This window comes from Sus scrofa, chromosome 8, assembly GCF_054392235.1.
Source record: "Sus scrofa isolate SSC_HxYL_T2T_F1_AM1 chromosome 8, Sscrofa_HxYL_maternal_Yorkshire_Landrace_v2.0, whole genome shotgun sequence".
NCBI lineage: Eukaryota > Metazoa > Chordata > Mammalia > Artiodactyla > Suidae > Sus > Sus scrofa.
In genome coordinates this window covers 75,455,819-75,472,086 of record NC_139390.1, presented here as the reverse complement: position 1 = coordinate 75,472,086, position 16,268 = coordinate 75,455,819, and the positions used below count along the sequence as shown (strand labels likewise).

The 16,268-nt window shown below is 37.3% G+C and overlaps 1 long non-coding RNA gene across 2 annotated transcripts in view; it reads left to right on the top strand.

Moving 5' to 3' along the window:
* The window catches only part of LOC146400864 (uncharacterized), a 214,537-nt gene extending 206,058 nt beyond the window's left edge, over positions 1–8,479 (top strand). For both annotated transcript variants that reach the window (XR_014812663.1, XR_014812664.1), the window contains one exon: positions 2,061–8,479. This is a non-coding gene — a long non-coding RNA (uncharacterized LOC146400864). The remainder of the gene's footprint in view (positions 1–2,060) is intronic.
* The last annotated feature ends 7,789 nt before the right edge of the window (positions 8,480–16,268 follow it).

Below are 16,268 nucleotides of genomic sequence, written 5' to 3'. Positions count from 1 at the left end.
TAGTCAGATTTGTTTCCACTGAGCCACAACAGGAACTGGTAGCTATTTTAGATAGAGCAATCAGGGAAAGACTTCCAAAGGACTGGGCATTTATGAAGTCCTAGACACAATGAGAGAATTAACCCATTCCCTCATAGGATGTCTGAGAGAAAAATATTCCAGGGAGAGAAAATAGTAAAGGCCAGTGCCTTGAGGTTGGGATAAGTCTATACCCTTGAGGAGCAACAAAACCCCAGTCTGGAAGGAGGAGTTGAAATAGAAGAAAGTATTAGGAGATGAGGTTAAAGCATGTGGAATATTGAATGACTGGCCCCAATTTCTAACCTCTCTCTGTACCTCTTGCTCTTTGACCTTGGGATCATCTTCATGATGTTCCTTGGGTAATAGAAAGTGGGCAGAGATGGCAGGATGTCAGTTCTGACCAGAGGATTTAAGAGACCTGGCCCATTTCTGTTTCTACTGCAGCTAGTTCACTGGTCCCAGGAGAAGGATGAGAGAGGTGTGTGGAACCTTCTAAACTATTGCAATCTGAAGCAGTTCTGCCCCAGGAATGGCTGTGAGATCAACTCAGCCAACTGACAGATCTAACAAAGTAAACGATAGAAATCCTTGAGTTTTCTGGTTATTTTTAAAAGCATCGTTGTGGCAATGGCAATCCATGCAGGTACTTGATCACTTAGGATCTTAGGGGCCTTATTTTAAAGTTGAACACTGCTCTAAAGGTAATGGAAAACCACTGGATGGTTTTAAGTTAGGAAATGATACAAATTGAATGAAGTTTTAAAAGGATCACTGGTTTAAAAGTTCTTCACTCTCTGAAGAATAGACTATAGAAGAAAAGCGATATAAAGAAGTTCAGGAGGAGTGATTCAAGAGAAAGATGCTGGTGGCTGAGACCCTCCCTTGTTTATTTAAAAAAAAAAAAAACGGTAACAATCATAAATTCTGACCAAGTTTCTCTCTTAGAAATTGTACATGTGTATATTCTTTTTTTCTAGCACTGATGTAAGTTGTTAAGTGTAAAAGGGAGAAGCCAGAGAATGGAGAAAAGAAACCAAATGTCTTTTTGATCCTATATTTAAAGGCTTCAAGAATTATCCAGATAAAATGTGGTAAGAAGGAAAAAGAGACTCATAGAGAGAGATAGAGAGAAAGAGCAAGAGCAACTGGATAGTCAGAAAGCAGGATAACTAATGTTTTGTGTTGTCTCTAAATAATCTTGAGCAAGTGGAAGTCTTAGATTTTCCTCAGGTTTCCATTTACCTACAGAAAAATAGGATAATAAATGCCTAACCTACTTACACGTTTGTCCCATGGATATTGTGTATGCTAAAGCACTTTGAAGAAACATATAAAGTGATATTCTTATGGAAAGTACAATTATACAGCTTGAAAACCAGTCAAGGTCTTTGCTAGTGAATGATAATTTGTACTATACATAAAAAAATCCTGCTAATTTACTTTAAATACTGTAATTACTAACACATCTAGGGAATTTCCATTTTTATAGAATATAAGGTTAGAGTAGATCTGAGTGAATGTGATCCACTAGGTCTGTTCTTATATTTAAATATTGAGCTAACATGGCTTGACACTGTAGTAAAAAATGCATCAGACTTGGAAGGAGCTTTACTATTGCAGTGGTATTAAGGAAGTATGTAAACTCTCCTGGAATTTATTTTTTCTGTATTAAAAGAAGAATTAAATCAGAAAGTAAAATTTAAATGCTTTTTTTTCTCTCTCAGGGAAAAAAAAAAAAAAAAAACCCTACCAAAATTACCGATGCTTCCCCAAGTCTAGGAGTTAATTTACCCACAGCACACGAATTGTCTGTTCTAATGTTTGTCCTGAAAGAGAAAACAAGAAATAATGAGCACTCCTGTGCCTGCTTTTCAGCCTCTCCTGCCTACTCCTCTATAATTTCTATGCCATTTAAGGGAAAATTCTCCTCTGCTTACAAAGACAACTGTAAAATCTTCATGTGAACTGGCATTTTTAAACCAAACTGCCCACTTATATTTTATCATTTGGTCAAAAATATTCTTGATCTTGTGTTCCAGATTCAACCAAAATGAGGCCATAAGTGGAAAGAAAAAGTTGGGTGAGGTGGTGAAGACACAGTCCAGAGGAGTGTGACCTGGCCAATTGGCTTCCCTTCTCAGGTAACGGGGAAATTTCAGACTTGTGGGCAGAGGTGAAAATTTCAGACTTGCGGCAGTGGTGACCAACAGCTGAAGTTTTTCTTCTTTTCCTTCACCCGTTCATGTCCTGCGAGGCAGAAGGGAGTTCTGGAGGGAGCACACCCTCCAGTCTGGGATTCAGCCCTCTCCTTTGCCATAGTATTTATGAATATTATCGGGGTCCTCACTAGGAACCCCGTTGCTGTGTGCAAACCGATGGTGGACTCTATTTTGGTTCTAATCGTGAAATAGCAACAAGTCTTTCCTCTCATTAGCTTTCTGGCCTTCATATCATCAGATGTTGTGGGAAATTATGTGGATATAAATCAAACCATTTTCCTAAGAGCTGAGAGACACACGTGCAAGTGTTGCCATGACTACCACTCCTCACCAGCAGCTGGGAGGGAAACTAGGGTACCACTTGATGGTTCTTTTCTTTATGATGTTAATAGTTTAACATTCCTGTTTCAACTGAGTTATTTTTCTTGGTTTCATGTTTTGTTTTGTTTTGTTTTTACTTTCTTGAACTAATATCATTTGTATTAATTCATGAGCTATGGTCTTTGAACTTTAAGGTGAATGTATGCACAGTTTTTGTATATAAATGAATATGTTAATTGTGGTAGATTAAGTATCAGAAGCTTTCATGATATTTTCAAAGAGGTCTGTGCTGCAAAACATGGGTTAAGTATTATTAACCTTGCTAATAAAGGTGTCACTCATACAGTCAACTTTAGGGTTTTAGCCTTAAGCCATTAGGGCACCATCTGACCCACAGATTAATGAGATATAATAAAAGCTGGGACAACTACCCAGTTTGCCTAGGAAATTGCTCCAGCTCTATCACTCAATTAGTTTATTTCCTCCTTTCTTTAATAGTCTAGAATCCTTTGGCTTAAAACCTGGATACTCTTCTTAGGTATATTACCTTATTATTGATAAGATGTTTGAACAGTCTGTCATTTTAATTTGTACCTTCTTTGCACCAAAATCAAAAGAGGGAATGAAAATTGAGAAACTGGTAACCTTTTCAGTCTTCTCAGTTAGGCTTCCTTGATATAACTTCCAAGCTCTGAATCCAGAATCACAGATTTTAGGGTTCCAGCCCTCTTACTGCCTGGGAAAGAAATTTTGACATGTAATACAAGTTTTGGGCGTTCTGAGAATAAAATGACTTTCCAGATCTGTCTTCCTTCATCTAATTCGAGGACACCATTCCATTCACTCATGCCACATGGAGCATGTTTCTTTCAACATCTAACACACAAATGGGTTACCTTTGTCTTTTTACTTGGATTGACTGGATTGGTCCCAGAAGCTACCCCAAACCTGGTTTGAACCTTCCTGTTGTCTGGTTTCCTAAAGATGAACCTTTCTTTCCAAGGCTACTTGGACTATAGGAAAATTGTATCTTGATTCCTTCTAACCTTTGCTCTATCCTCCCTCTTAAAATGCTTCATCAGATCTGACAATAGGTCTCTTTTTGACTTCCAGATATGTGACCCTTTAGCAAGTCACAGCTTTTTTTCTTGATCTTCTCTTTGAAAGCAATCCAATGGATAAGAGAACCTTAACATATTTAGAAATTTATTGTCTTTAGACCTTCTAAAAATAAGCTTCTGTCATTTATTTAGGACCTCCCAATCTTGTTTAAAAAAAAACTGCAAACACAAAAATGCACAATGTTGGAGTAATAATAAAGCTTCTTGTGAAGCTAGGAGGAAAATGAAAATGACTTTTTCAAGTACACTAGAAAATCTTGGGTGAAATTGGGTTGTATAACTTATTCCCCAGAGGAAAGTGGGTCCTGTATCCCATGTAATGACTCTCTGATCTCTGAAGGCTAAGCTAAAAGTAATCTCTACTCAGAGTCTAGTCATTACTCTGTCATTTTGACTTTTTGGTCACTTTGAGCCTTAATTTTTTTATGATTTTTTTGGATCTCATAATTACTTAGCTGGCTCACTGTAGCTACTGTAACTTTTGCAACTTTTAAATGTTCCTTGATACAGAAACACATAAGCATAAATATTCTTAAACACATAAACAACTTCATACAGCCACTAAAAGACAACAAAAAAAGGGAAACATTGCTATCTTCTGATGATCTAAGCCGCTTAAGAGAAGTGAGCAGTTTTTTGAAGTTACATTAATGTTTTCAAGTTCCTAGGTTTCCATTTAGGACATTGAACCAAGAGTTAACAATTTTGTATTTATAGGAAGCCAAATAACCTGGAGAGAGAAGGAAATAGAATAAAGCATATGTCAGTGGTAACATAAATTATCCTGATGACATGTTTTAACAGAATGTTTACTTCAGAGCACCCTGTTTAGCCAATTGATTTTGAAGGTTGCCAACCAAAATGGATAATTAGTATCTAATCAAGACAGCTAAAATGAGTAGTTGGGTCCCATCTTTGAGCATGTATCATGTCCAAAAAATGTTTTGAATGAGTTTGACCTGCCTGACAGATGTCAACTGGGACTGGGCCATTTGTAAGGCTGCATTAAGTAAAAAGATAGCAAACTGCTTAGAACAAGATGCTTCCAGAATTCAGTCTGTGTCTCTGTATGAGGACCTGATATTCTGGAACTGAGATCAAAGATTCCACTTACAGAATATGAATTGACTTTACAGTTTTGAAGTAGCATTTTTGGGGGTCTTTTTTAAAAATTAAAGTATTCTTGATTTACATTTTTTTTTTTTGTCTGCAACTGCAGCATATGCAAGTTCCCAGGCTAGGGGTCAAATTAGAGCTGCAGGTCTACACCACAGCCATGGCAACATTGGATCCAGGCGGCATCTGCAGCCTATGCCACTGAGTTAGCAGTTCTTGATGATCTTTTAAGGTAGTCTGTTCTTATAGCAGAAGTCTTTTTCTTTTCCCGTTTCTTCCTTCTTCCCTCCCTTTCTCTTTCCCTCCCTCTCTCTCTCCTTTTTTTTTCTTTCTTTCTTTTTGTCACCTGTTGTTAACATTTTTATTGCCTCTAGTTAATCTTCCTTTTTTTATGTTCAGGATAAGGTCTAAGTACCTGTTTTAAAGATACCGTATCATATTTACTCCAATAGGAATGTCTCCAGTAAGATTGAGAAGGCAAACTGGGGAAAGATTTTAGTATATTTTCATGCTTCTAATAAATGAAATCATTTTACTCCCCAAATTTACTTTTTCTTTAATAATCAAAAACAATATTGCTCAAATCCAACATCTCTTGGAGTTCAGTGCTTAGTTTTTTGTTGCAGTGGCAGGAGTCTTTCCCATTATGTGACTTTCTCCTTTCTCTTTTCAAATATCCTTGCTGATCTATTGCATTTTTCTTTAGACCATCCCACTTCCTAATACTTCAAAACTGGAAAGTTACTTCACATTTTTAGTAACTTGTGTTAATTTTTAAATATTTTTTCTCAAACGTATTTTAGCTGACATATAGTTCATCAACTGATTCTTTGCTAGCCCAGCTTCACCTCACTACACTTGTCATGGTTTTCATGTCTTTTTCTGTCTTCTTGGCTCATGTTACTTCTTTTACTTTCTGTTCTTCTCCAACAAGATATAACCATCTTTACCTCACACAGTTTCTAGCATCTTCTTTTTTTTCCAGGGGATTCCCATAAGCTCTTTACACATTAGCACTGTACTAAAGTTCGTTATATACCATAGTTTCTTACTTAAGTATCTATGGTTCACATGATAGAGTGATTTTATTTATAGCAAACAATAGCTAATTCTCCTCTATAATTCCAATGGTTGGCACAGAGTAGATTTCCAAAATATGCTGACTGAATACATTAACATAAAATTTATTTTACTTCTTCATTTATTTATTTGTGGGATAAACACAGTGTTAGACTGCATATTGGCTTGTGAGAGCTAAATGATCCATCAGCAGATCTTATGACTGTCTATGTTCAAGCTCCTTCCAGAAACTTATAGTATGTCCCTATTCCTCTATGGTTCTTAGAAATTTTTTTTCACCTTTTTTTCTCCTCCTGTCTTACCAGCACACCATACTTTATCCAAACTGGACTGGGGAGCAGGGAGGTGGGAGGTTATTTGAGTTCCTTTCTCTCTTCACAATTTAAGCCCAGAGGGATGATGAGTAAAATGTTTAATGAGATATTGGAAACGACTCAGACCCATCCATTTCAATCATGATCTAATCATTTAGTGAGAGAAGGAAGATGAAAGAATAGTACTAATGTAATGTCTGCACCAATAGAATACTAAAGCTCTCCAAAGGCAAAATAAAGGGGGAGGATCCCATCCCACTTGAGGCTAAGTTGCATCCGCCACTGAGATTCAGGCAAACACAGGGAAATTTAATGAGCTAATATAATGGGTGGTCTGAAGACATCTATTCGCATGAATTTACATGATTATCATGGGACAGGTTGACTGCCAAAACAGAGGAAAGTGGGATAAAATGGAGATGCAGAAGGCAGCAAGGTGCCTGTTGTAAGTATTGTCCTCTAATAACATGTCAGGGACTCATTTCTGAGATTTATGGAAGGAGAAACTTCAAGCAGGATCCTGACCTTGAGACAAGGAGAGCTTTGTTGGCAGCATACAGACATCTGGATATATAACAGTAGTAGGAAGAAGAATATTCCAACCCCCAATCCGCACCCACCCCCAAATATAGTTGGTAATATCAGGAGAATCAGGAGGCACAAGTATTAGAATCCTTTCATTGCTTTCCAGGTAGTTAATGCAACTGACAGAATGGTTGTGATACATGTGACGCACTCTGAGCATCAGTAAAAATAAACAGGTGAAACTTCATGGGGGATGGTGCCTCTTAAGATATGAGTACATATGAATCACAGGTATCAACATGAATACACATGCCTGAGAAGAGTGCCGGAATAGAGGGATGGAAATATTAAACCTGTTCAAATTGGGTTATCCTTTTTGTTTTTCTTACTCTTTTTGGTGCATTAGAAAGATTTTAACATTCACAGAGACTCAGTTTTCTCCCAGTTCTATTACTCTCATCCCAGCACCAAAGTGCTGTCTTCACGTGGGGGAGCATTTTAAAATTAAGCCTCTAGTGTTGCCTTCAGGGAAGGACAAACAAGCTTTTTGGTAATCATTCTTGTCTGGTTATGATGTGCCATCAAGATCTACTAAGCAAGCAAAGAGAAAAATTTATTGACTAAGAGATAGAGATAGAAGGATTAGGAAGGAATAACAAAAGCAACTAGACAGAGAACTGTGGGTAGGAAAAGTAAATGAAGAAGACATCAACTCAGAAGCCTGCAAAGGTATCTTGGAACATTTGTCCAAGGAGCAAGGGTGGAGGTTGGGAAAGAGACCACTGCCCATCAATGCCAGGTCAGTAAACCTCAGGCCACTTTGAGGGGTACACTAGTTAGAAACTATGAACAACAACAATAGTAACCCTTTATTTTTTCTCATTGGGTTATAGTTAGGCAGGTGGGCTCTGATGATCTGGGCTGGGTATGACTGATCCTAGGTATGCTTGCTCATAGGCCTGAATTAGCTATTAGGTTGGCTGGAGCAGGTCGATCTGGAAGAGCCCTGGCTAGGCTAACTCCAATGTGTCTCTGACATCCTCCATTAAGGTAGTGCTGGCAGACAGGAGAACAGAATGTGCAAGTACTATTTTCAAGTATCTGTTTGAGTCAAACTTGTACTTCTCATTGGCCAAGACATGTCACATGGTCAAGCCCAGTGTCACCAAGGGAGGGCACTATCAAAGGCATGAGTATAGGAATGTGGCATTATTCAGACTCCCAGGTGCCATCTGGGAAGTTGACTCTGTTGCACAACAGAGATCCTATCACCACCTGCACTCAGGACCTGCACCAGGTCTTCTTACCCACCGCAGAATAGACACAGCAAGAAGCTTGGCTTGGTTGCATCTGTATCTCACTTTTGCCCTCACCTTATGATTTGAAAGTTTTGATTATAATATTTTAATTAAATAGTTTAGTAGAAAGCTAAAATGTACTGGTAATGATATAATCCTTCAGATAAATTTAAAAAACCTTAATCTCAGTTTTGAATAATTATAAATCTTAGTTTCATTAATTTCTAGTTTTGGAACAAAACTGCTTACTTAAAGGTACTTGTCATTCTTTCCATTCAGAGTTTAAGCATAATATTAACTATCATCTTGGGCTGACCTCACATGAATTTAATATTAACAGCATGAATTCAATGCTGTACAAATATGTGCAACTGATATATGCTATCCTTTTATTTTATCCAGAAAATTAGATATAAGAAGATAAAAGAAAAAGTAAGAAAATAAGATTTAAAATAGTCATAAAACATAGAAGTGAAAAGTTACAACCAGCAATAGGAGTGTATGTTCATATAATATACAACATACTATTCAGTAAAAAAAAAAAAGCTTAAGAACATTATATATAATATAACACACTTAAAAAATTAAAAGCAACAAAATGATTAATATATACATTTGGTAATATTTATAAAATATAACTCTATTTTTAAAAAGAAAGAGAATGATAGGCAAAGGATTCAGGGTAATAGCTACCTTGAGTGAAAATTGAAGTGGGACAGGATAAAGAAGAATCACAGGGAGATACAAGTTTTTGTTAAAATTCTTGTTCTCATAATGGGTGTAGGGAACACGGGCATACTTTTACTAAAGATGCTTCGTACTTATGATCCAAGAGGGGGCCATCCATATACCAATGGTGAGAGTTTGTCATGAACCAAAGATTATGATTAATTCAGCTCTGTACCTCTGAATTTATTTATTTTTTTTAAAGCAGCATTACTTAAAAGAAGGTTTAAGTGGTCAAGACAAATGACTTAATTTCAAAGAAACATGGTATGTATGTCTTCCTACCTCTTTTTTTTTTTCTTTTTTCCCTAAGATTTTTATTTTCCCTATTATAGCTGATTTACAGTGTTCTGTCAATTTCTGCTGTACAGGAAAGTGACCCTGTTACACATATATTCTTCCTACCTCTTTTCAAAATGCTTTCTCTTTTTTTTCCCTTACTGCCTTTCAAAAAATAATTTGGTATGTATAAAATATTCTACATGAAATAACTTTAAAATTCATTGGTCTTTAATTACAACAGCACCTTAACTATCAATACCAGTGATTATAAACCTCAGCCCCTTTAAATTTGCTGGGGTAAACTACCAGTAAAACATCAGTTTTATAACCCCAGTTTATTTCCACTTGAGCCATCCTATGATAATATTGCACAAAAAGTTAGTTTTCAACATTCTATCATTCAGTTGCCATGATTAATGAAGTTACACAGATAGAGTAGGTTTATTTTTCTTAGATTTTAGAATAACAAGGGGAAAGACTAAAACTTGGTTACTACTCACTTGAAACTTTTGTTTAAAATAACAAAGAAAAACAACATAAGCAAAATGCTTACAAATGATTACAGCCAATGCCAAAGAGACAAATAGAAATCTGAGAATCAACGCTGGTGGTTCATTGATTAAATTATGTAAGTTTTTATCTCAGAAGGGGGAAAGGTGTCACCACAATATCAAGAGCGATGAGTGCTGTGAGCGTCCAGGGAAAACAAAACTAAGCCCTCACCTTGAAACTTAATAGGTACTAAAAATTTGTATTTTAATTAATGGCAATGGCAGATGTTTCCCTTCAAGATGATTACAACTGGGAAGCAATTAAGGAGAGTAAGGACCTACAGAGAATTCTCTCATTTTAGGAGATGCTTTAAAGAACTCACTTACAGAGGCACAATTCTCTCTGTGTGATGTTAAAATTAAGCTGAATTGATTCCTCAAGGAATTGACCATAAGGAAAACTCTAGTGAAAGGGCAGCCTGGGAACATGAACATTATGAATTAGCCTACAGTGTAGTCTTTTTAAACAAAGGTTAACCAGTGGTTCATAAAGTTCATTAGAGATTGTCAGGTCAATTACGAGAGCAGTAGGACCTGACTGCTAAGAGTTCTGCTTGTAAATGTTGCTTTCATTTTTGACACATTCAATCTTTGTTAGGAAAGAAGACAAGGGTATTATATTCTGCTCCATTCAAAGGAGCTCTCTCCTGGAATTCCATGCTACCTTTTTTGCCACCCTTTTTCATTGTTCTCAAATATGTTCATAAATGTTAATATATATTTATGAATATTCATATAGGAAGTCAATCTACTCTCAAAAAGACTATGATGGCTTTGATTTGAATTCTATTCTAGATTTTATATATATGTACATATGTATATGCTCTCTAGATTATGTATGTATATATTTATATACATACATACATATCACTTTCCTTCCCAAATCTGTGCAAGCTTTCTAATTAAAGGTAAAATTTAAAAAAAAATTTTATTGAAGAGTAGTTTATTTACAGTATTGTATTAATTTCTATTGTTAAGCAGAGTGATTCAGTTATATATTCTTTTTCATATTCTTTTCCATTACAGTTTATTACAAGATATTGAATGTAGTTCTCTGTGCTGTACAGTAGGATCTTGTTGTTTATTGAAGGTGAAATTTAATGTGAGATTTTGGGGGCTTGTCTCAGTACTCACATCAAACAAGGTAAAAATTAGGGTGCTTGTCAGCATATTCACAAAATGCCTGTATTGTGTGTGTGTGTGAGAGAGAGAGAGAGTGTGAAGGAATTGGTGACCCCAGAGAGCAGTGCAGTAAGCATAGTGCTATGACATCAGGGTGTGGTTTTTCCAAGTGACAGATAAACCCATCAGTGGATGGCAGTGACTTTGAAATCAGCTCTTTCTTAGCTGTGGCAGCAATTGCCAAGGCCCACAGGGTTCTGTCAGAGTCAGTGTGGAACAGTGCACGTTGACAAAGTACATACATGCCCTGGAACTAACCAGTGACTGTCATGGCCATTAAATCAAGATAAGGTAAGGCTGAGAATTTCCAAAGGAAGCACACTTCAGTAGGACTATGAAGGAAGCCTTAACATGGAGCATTCTTGGAGCCCATGAGGGACCCAAAATAAACATCTAATTAATCATGAGAATGTGTAGAACAGAAGTCTTTTAGGTAACACACTTAGGAAGTGAGACAATTTAAAAAATTGGGTGTGGACCCCTAGGAGAGTAAGCTTTGACAGGAACCAGGTAGGTAGAAGGCAGTGTCTACCAGGTGGACCTGTGGATCCCTGTGACCCACTAAGAGTTCACCTTGAGCCACTCCATTACCTAGCACATGGGTGATGATCAGTGCATGGTAGCTCTTTGGATGTTTAGATAGCAATATCAATTGAGATCCCGTATCTAATAATTCTTGAAATAACTGGGTATTATTCTTTCCCCAACTCATAGTTACCCAAGTAAATGTCATAGGCCCTGGTCTTTTAGGATCCGTCCTCATAGGGATCTGGCTTTTCTTTGACTCAAGGGTCTGAGTTGGGAAACTAAGATCTGGAAACTTGACCAGGGATTGTGACTTTCTTATTGAGCAGCTTCTTTGAACCTCCTAACCATTCTTCCTCCATTTTTTTGTCATTATATAAATGAAGCAATATCTGTGTTGGCTGCCCATCCATCATGTTCCCATGAAGACCATATATTTTTAAGCCTCTCCATAGTTATCCATAATTTGTGCCATTCCTGACTACCACTTCAACGTTGCTTCTCATTGCAATAATTTCCACCCTCTTTGCTTCTCAGGGTTGAGTACCACCACCTTACCTCTTTTATTATGGGAGTTTAGTTCTATAATATCATCGCCTACCCTTGCCCCTGTACTACAGAGGATATTGCCCTTGAACTTCTCAACAATGCTGATACTCTCTCAACACTGCTTTCCTTATCCCTTGGGTAAATGAAATTTTCTCTGGTCCTGCTACAGAAAATATTTGGCCAGTGGTTCTTCTAGCCTTTTGTAGTATATCTACTCTGTCATCTCCATGTTCATGAACATTTTTATCCATTTCTCCACCATCTAGCACAGTAGTTCTCCCACTTATATTTCATTGATGGTGAACCACTGCTTTTCTTAAGTTTCCTAGAGTAATGCTACTGAAGTATTAACTCTGACTCCCAGAGTCTTCGCCTGTGTATTAAATTCTATATTATGACATTATCCCTTTTCAATTGACCCTCCATTATCCAACTTAATTTTTCACTTTTTTGATCTAGAACCTTCAAGAGACATTTCATTGCTAATTCCCAAGCTCCTTGAAAGACATGTCAGCCAGATACTACAGCAGAGTCAATGTAAAGTCTTTCTACTCCCTCATCCCAAATTAGGTTAGATTGAGATTTTATCCTTGTCATTGGCTTTTGGTTGCCAGGAGAGGATATGGAGGTAGACCTTGAGGGGAGGAGCATTATCTTTTAAGGCTCTTTCCCTGTTTGAGGCTTATGCACAATCTTAAGCAATGGATCTTAAAGCAATAACTTTGTATAAGATGGAGTTGCCTGTTTATGCCAGTCCAGCAAGTTCATGAGTATTTGGAAGGTGAAGGTTTTCAGTGCATCAACCCAGAAATCTCCATCCCAAGTTCCTGTGTCCTGCTGCTTCCTGATTTTGGCTCTGACCTTGACATGGAGGACCTGTTAGTGTTGAAAATTCAGCCTTCCATGAAGCTCTGCTACTCTTATAATTGTCTTGAGCCTGTTCCTTAATTCTATCCCTCATCTGCAAGAGATTATGGGTTTTATTAAAATACTGCCACAACACCCTCTGGCTTTTGCGTTTTATCTTGAATTTTGATTTATCACCCTGCATCTCTTATTATGTCTCTTCAGTGATCTAGTGGTGCTCAATAACAGCTACCAACTGCATAGTTTAATCTTTTTCTCATACCTCAAGCATCAGAGAGTGACATCTTGCAACTTAGGTTAGCCATGTAGATCGCTCATGACTAGGCACGAGTTGGGGGCAAGGAAGAATATGTTTAGTGGTTAGTTAATTGACTGAGGTGTCTCTTGGTGCTCCCATGCTCAGCTTTAACAGTGAACAGTCAAGAACAGCAGCTATGGCCTACAAATAGGCATGGTAACCTGGAGTTCAGACACCTCAGGGATAAGGCTGAGGGACTAGCTGAGGCCTCAGTCATACCACTATTGTAGATCTGCTGCTTCTCTACCCAGTCCTGCCCTCCTCACTTTATTATAGCTGTATATTCTGAGAGGATTTCCCAGTTTATCTTCCACCTAGCAAAGGTGCTAGCTGGAGGTGAAGGAATGTAAACTGAGTGGTGGAAGAGGAGAGTGATAAGCATCAGTTACTGCCTGGAGAACACATACAGTCTTGCAATGTAGTTCCTACCCTTGCTAACTCTCTTTTTACGTTTCCCCTGGAAATGAGAGCAGTCAGCATCCTGGAGAAGCATTTCCCAGATGGGCATACTTTCTGTAGCAGCAGGTGGATCTGAGCAGGAAAGGATACCCTTGTAGCGCATACTGTGGCATTTAGCCCAGAGCCCCTCTTCAGGGTGACATACCTATCATCATCTACTAAGTACAGCTGTCAACTCTCATATATACATATGCCCCTCATTGGAAACAGCTCTTAGCTCTAGGGAATTGCTGCTCCAAGATTATGTTACTTCAAAGGGTATGGCCTGTAGTCAATGACTGTCTTATATGGGGACACAAAAGCCCAAGCTCTTTGCCTCAATTTAGGACAACTTTGCAAGGTCATTTTAGTTCCAAAACTTGCTGTGGTACTAGCTGAGGCCTCAGTCATACCACCATTGTAGATCTGCTTCTTCTCTGCCCAGTCCTGCCCTCCTCACTTTCTTATAGCTGTATATTCTGAGAGGACTTCTCAATTTATCTTCCAGATGCTACACACTCCATCTCTGAATACAGTTCTAGAGAACTCAGCTCAAGACCCTATTTCATTAAACCAGTATGGTCAGGTTAGTGTTGAGGTAGTCAAATCAATCCCTAACACATACAATTTAAGAAAGATTTCATGAGAAATGAGGTCCTTGTTGGTACATTCAAATCACAGGTACCTATTGTTATTTTAACAAGTAGCATTTAGTTAAAAGATCCAAATGTCTTATTTAAATGATAGGTTAATTTGTAAACAGAAATATCACTCAAATGAGGAAACAGGCAAAGTTTCAGAACAGAGACATACTCTCTTGGCATCAAGTAGGAGAAAGAACCCATGACTTTGAACAGATTTCTTACACAAGTCTGAACAGACACATCTTGAGATATTATGATTTCATTTGATTGTTTTTTTGTTTAAGTTAAATTAACTTCTGCCTTTATAGTTATGAATTAATTCTTCCTGTTTAAAAAAAAATAACTTTGTAGTTCTCAAGTTAAGTGCCTAAAGCTATTCTGGGTCTTTTGTGCTTCCAAACAAACTTTAAAATATTTTGTTTGAGTTCTGCGAAAAATGTCCTTGGTAATTTGATGGGGATTGCATTGAATCTGTAGATTGCCTTGGATAGTATAGTCATTTTGATAATATCAACTCTTCCAATCCACGAGCATGGTATATCTTTCCATCTATTTGTGTCATCTTTGATTTCTTTCATCAGTGGCTTATAGTTTTCAGAGTACTGGTCTTTTGTCCCTTTAGGTGGGTTTACTTCTAAGTATTTTATTCTTTTGGATGTGATGGCAAATGGGATTGCTTTCCTAATTTCTTTTTCTGCTCTTTCATTGTTAGCATATAGAAATGCCATTGATTTCTGTGTATTAATTTTGTATCCTGTGGCTTTACGAAATTCATTGATGAGCTCTAACAGTTTTCTGGTAGAGTCTTTAGGATTCTCTAGGTATAGTATCATGTCTTCTACAAATAGTGGTAGTTTTACTTCTTCCTTTCCATTTTGGATTCCTTTTATCTCTTTTACTTCTCTGATTGCTGTGGCTAGGACTTCCAAAACTATGTTGAAGAGTAGTGGTGAGAGCGGACATCCTTGTCTTGTTCCTGATCTCAGTGGGAATTCTTTCAGCTTTTGACCATTGAGAATGATGTTCGCTGTGGGTTTGTCATACATGGCCTTTATTAAGTTGAGGTAGGTTCCCTCTATGCCCACTTTCTGAAGGGATTTTATCAGAAATGAGTGTTGGGTTTTGTCAAAGGCTTTTTCTGTGTCTATCGAGAGGATCATACGGTTTTTATTCTTCAGCTTGTTAAGGAGGTGTATCACACTGATGGATTTGCAGATATTGAAGAATCCTTGCATCCCTGGGATAAATCCCACTAGATCCTTTTAATGTACAATCCTTTTAATGTATTGTTGGATGTGGTTTGCTAGTATTTTGTTGAGGATTTTTGCATCGATGTTCATCAGTGAAATTGGCCTGTAGTTTTCTTTTTTTGTGGTATCTTTGTCTCGTTTTGATATCAGGGTGATGGTGGCCTCATAGAATGAGTTTGGGAGTATGCCTTTCTCTGCAAGTTTTTGGATTGGTTTCAGAAGGATAGGTGTTAGCTCTTCTCTAAATGTTTGATAGAATTCGCCTGTGAAGCCATCAGGTCCTGGACTTTATTTGTTGGAAGTTTTTTAATCACAGTTTCAATTTCAATTCTTGTGATGGATCCATTCATCTTTTCTATTTCATCTTGGTTTAATCTTGGAAGATTGTACTTTTCGAAGAATTTGTCCATTTCTTCTAAGTTTTCCATTTTATTGGCATATAGTTGCATATAGCAGTCTCTTATGATCCTTTGTATTTCTGTGATGTCCGTTGTTACTTCTTCTTTTTCATTTCTAATTTTATTGATTTGAATCCACTCTCATTTTTTCTTGATGAGTCTGGCTAAGGGTTTATCAATTTTGTTGATCTTTTCAAAGAACCAGCTTTTGGTTTCATTGATCTTTTCTATGGTTTTCTTTGTTTCTATTTCATTGATTTCTGCTCTGATCTCTATGATGTCTTTCCTTCTGCTAACGTTAGGTGTTGCCTGTTCTCTCTCAAGCTGCTTTAGCTATAAAGTTAGGTTGTTTATTTGAGCTTTTTCTTATTTCCTGAGGTGGGCTTGTATTTCTATAAACTTTCCTCTTAGAATGGCTTTTGCTGCATCCCATAGGTTTTGGAGTGTCGCATCTTTGTTGTCATTTGCTTCTAGGTATTTTATCATTTCCTCTTTGATTTCTTCAGTGATCCATTGGTTGCTGAGTAGCATGTTGTTGAGTCT